The sequence below is a fragment of the Myotis yumanensis genome, unplaced genomic scaffold (assembly GCF_028538775.1).
Source record: "Myotis yumanensis isolate MYYU_CA2020_CCGP unplaced genomic scaffold, mMyoYum1.0.hap1 SCAF_3, whole genome shotgun sequence".
Lineage (NCBI taxonomy): Eukaryota > Metazoa > Chordata > Mammalia > Chiroptera > Vespertilionidae > Myotis > Myotis yumanensis.
The window spans coordinates 180,137,135-180,141,497 of NW_027223754.1; the positions used below are offsets into that span (position 1 = coordinate 180,137,135).

General features: G+C 44.3%; 1 pseudogene; it reads left to right on the forward strand.

The window, feature by feature from the left end:
• The first annotated feature begins 2,320 nt into the window (after positions 1–2,320).
• On the forward strand, positions 2,321–3,066 carry LOC139006473 (small ribosomal subunit protein eS6-like; annotated as a pseudogene).
• Positions 3,067–4,363: the final 1,297 nt, after the last annotated feature.

The following is a 4,363-nucleotide window of genomic DNA, read 5'->3' on the forward strand; positions in this document are numbered from 1 at the left end:
TCAAACTGTTAACAGGGCACAGAGATAGTAACTGGTTATCTACTTTAAAGGGTTAACTTTCTTCTTGAAACAGCAACCCTCTCTATCTGTTAAACCTCTTGTCTTCTTGCTCTGTCTGCCAGTTGTTCCAGATGGATGCTGCTGTCATCTTTTTAATCTTCCTCTCTCGCTTCAGGGATTGCTACCCAAGAGCCCTGGCCACAGGGATTAGTTCAGAGATTTGCCTGTGACCCACGCCAGACTAGTTAGGGTACTTTCTGAGGGTTTTTCTTCCTTTAAGAGGAGAAGAAAGACCTCTTTCCTCCCCAGTCACAAAACGATTCTTAAACTTCTGGTGGCCAATTCCATTTCAAGTGGTAAGGACTTAGTCTGAGAGAAAGAAGTGAACATACACAAAAAAAGTGGTGATGAGACAAAGCTAGTCTCGAGTGTCTGCTTCCCAGAGTCCTCAGGGCCAGTTCATACACTTGCCCTTCCAACGGCTTGGCTATGGGAGCAAATAAATATCCCTATTTGTTTAAGATGGGTCAAAGTGGTTTCTGTCAGATATATGCAGAAGCCCTAACAAGTACCTTGTATGAAGGAGTTGGGGAATTCCACTTTCAACTTTGTACACTAATTATATTCATCAAAATATTTTTGGCTACAAATTAATAACAACTCTATTTGAGCTAGCATAAACAAAGAGGGAGTTTATTACATCATGTTCCCAAATGTAGGAAGGGCATGGAGAAGCCGGCCTTAGGAATATCTAGAAGCAAGGATCTAAATGCCATCAAAATTCTCTTCTATTTTTGTTTCTGGATCTCAGCATTATTTCTCAACTGTGGGCTTACTTTTCTCACTTAGTGGGAATGACCATTGCTCACAGATTCTAGGGTGACATCTTCACAGCATCTGAAAAGAACGTTCTTCTTCCCTCATTTTGAGTTAGCAAAACTCTCAGGGGAGGATTCTGATTGGCCTGGTTTTGGTCACATGCCCATTGCTGCACCAATTTCTGGGGCCAAGAATGTAGGTACTATCATTGCCCACATTGGTTCGCATGCCCTCTCCTTGATCCTGTGGCCAGGAATGTGGAGTCATGTAAAAACATGGCAGTTCCTATCTCAAAGCAATGACTAGAATGAGGGGAAAAGAGTTGTTCTTCAAAGAAACTGGTTCTGATATGGTAGTGGGGAATTCTACTAAGTAGGGCAGTAGATACCTAATATTTGTGTCTGTGTTCCACATTCTATATTGTTCATCTATTTTATAACAAATAGATAACACTTTGAACACATATTAATCTATATTATATATTTGCTGTTAGTTTTAAATGCTTTCCTCCTGAAGTAATATCAAATTTATAAGAAACCTCAGAAATCATCTGGTTTGACTACTACTAATGCAAACTATTCTCTTATGCTGTCCTGGACCAGGGACTTAAATATTGTGATATCTCCAATGACGTGAAGAATGAGTAAAGGTTCATTTCTCTTGAAAACAGAGTTGGGATATAAGAACACGGTTGACTAAGCCAGAAGCTATCAATCTATCTGCAATTTTTGGATTACCTTGGGGAAATTGCTGTCTCTCTGATTTCCTTTTCTTATTATAAAATGAAAGTAACATAGTAATACTATAATGCTTTAAACATACTACAGTGGGGGAGGAGCATGGGAGGGCTCCAATACCTTATAAACACAACCTACAAAGTATCAGTCTTAATCATCTTTGTGTACTGTTATGAGAATGACATCTATTCAGTTAAGGTATAAAATTAGCCTGAAATGCTGAATCATAGTTTAAATTCAACGGGTATGTAATTTAGTATTTATTGAACACCAACTTGTTCCAGATGCTTTACAGGGTACAAAATGTGGCCTGTGTTCTCAGGACTCTTGAGTCCTTCAGGGAGAGTTCTGTTTGCTGTTCAGGGACACTGCAGTCTTCTGTCAGGGAAGTGCTTTCCCCCGGAGTCCACTGACATGTTAAAGGTGTAAGTGGTATTCACAATTGTGAACATTGGAAAGGAAATCGATCGACTACCTCTGTCGTGTGTTTAGAAGGCCGTGACATTAAGTATAAAGCACTAAGGAGGTAAAAAGCATATAAAGGGAAACATTAAAGAGAGCAATTTACGCAACATTATGTTTGTCCTGCTTGAATACTCAGGCCTAATAATAATAATAATAATACATGGCAATCTGTGATTAGGTAAGAAAAGCTGTTTCACCCCTGAAATTCCAGAGGGACTTCTGCACATTTAAGACAAGCTTCTTAGAAATGGCCTGGATCTCTGTTTTGTGGTGCCTCGGAGGCAGTTGGCAGCTGCAGGATGAAGCTGAACATCCCTTTCCCAGCCACTGGCTGCCAGAACCTCACTGAAATGGATGCTGAACGCAAGCTTCATACTTTTTATGAGAAGCATGCGGCCCCGAAGTTGCTGCTGACGCTCTGGGTGAAGAGTGGAAGGGTTATGTGGTTCGGATCAGTGGTGGGAATGAAAGCGGGGCGTTTTGACCCACGGCTGTGTCTGCCTGCTACTGAGAAAGGGACGTTCCTGTTACAGACCAAGGAGGACTGGACACAGAAAGTGCAAGTCTGTTCGGGGCTGCACTGTGGGTGCCAATCTCAGTGTCCTCACCTTGGTCATCGTAAAAAGGGGAGAGAAGGACATTTCTGGTCTCACTGATACTATTGTGCCTCGTCACTTGGGGCCCAAAAGGGCTAGCAGACTTGGCAGTTTTCAGTCTCTCTAAAGAATACAATGTCTGCCAGTATGTTGTGAGAAAGCCCCTAAACAAAGAAGGTAAGAAACCTGGGGCCAAATTACCCAAGACTCAGCATCCTGTTACTCCACGTGTCCTGCAACACAAACATTAGCGCATTGCTCTGAAGAAACAACATGCTCAGAAAAGAAGAGGCCACAGAATATGCCAAACTTTAAGCTAAAAGAATGAAGGAGACCAAAGAAAAATGCCGGGGACAGATTGCCAAGAGCCATAGCTGTCGACTCTGACAGCATCTACCTCTAAGTCTGAGTCCAGTCAAAAACAAGATTTTCTAAAGGTAACTAAGTAAGAACAAATATAAAAAGAAAGAGAGAGAGAGAAATGGCCTGGGTCTGGGGTGAGATGGGCACTGGCTGGTGAGGGATTTGCCAAGTGCAGTCTTCCAGTGTGGCACAGTGGGGAAGAACATGGACCCATGACTCAAGCATGACCCATGTGCATTTCAACCCTATTCTTCTACCTGCTGGCTGTGTGCCTTTTGACCTGTGTTAGCCTTCAGAGACCTCAGTGTCTGCATCTAAACTCAAATATCCTATATAATAAAGAGGTGATATGCAAATTGACCATCACTCCAACACACAAGATGGCCGCCCCCATGTGGTCAAAGATGGCCTCCACAAGTTGGCCGGCAGGGGAGAGCAGTTGGGGGCAATCAGGCCAGCAGAGGAGGGCAGTTGGGAGGGACCAGGCCAGCAGGGGAGGGCAGTTAGGAGGAACCAGGCCTGCAGGGGAGGGCAGTTGGGGGCAATCGGGTCGGCAGGGGAGCAGTTAGGTGTTGATCAGGCTGGCAGGGGAATGGTTAGAGGGTGATCAGGCAGGCAGGCAGGCAGGCAGGAGAGCGGTTGGTATCCAGCAGTCCCAGATTGTGAGAGGGATGTTCTACTGCCGGTTTAGGCCTGATCCCTGGAGAGGGTGCAGGCTAGGCTGAGGGACACACACCCCCGCACACACCCATGCACAAATTTTGTGCACCGGGCCTCTAGTCCTATATAATAAAAGGCTAATATGCAAATTGTCCCCTCAACCAGGAGTTTGACCACGAGTTCGACCAGGGTGCAGGGCCAGCTGGCCAACTGCCCGTGGCCCCTACCCTTGGCCAGCAGGCCCCAATCGGGGTGGGCTGGCCAGACCCCACCCATGCACAAATTCATGCACTGGACCTCTAGTATATACATATATATTTAAGTATATAAAAATAAATTTAAATATATGTATGTATTCCATAACAACTAATTGCAGATTTAATTATGTGAACTATAATGCCTGGCATATAGTAGGCACTAATAGATACTGGTTGAATTTATTTTTGTTATTCTGTCATGAGATAGCCGAACCTCACTGAGGATCACATGGTTTCAAGAGCAAGCAGCAGGGTTGTAAAGATAGTGAGATTGGGGAAATGCATCATTGACAGAGCACTCCTGGGGTATAGGCTTCAGGCAGGCATGATAGCCTTCCTTCCCATGGGGGGGAAAGAGGAGTTTAGACTTCCTTCAGTTTCCCTGCCTTGATCATTCTATGTTACCAGATGGTCTTCTGCACACACCTAAGGTCCTTTGACCTGCAACCTAGAAAACCAGTGCTTA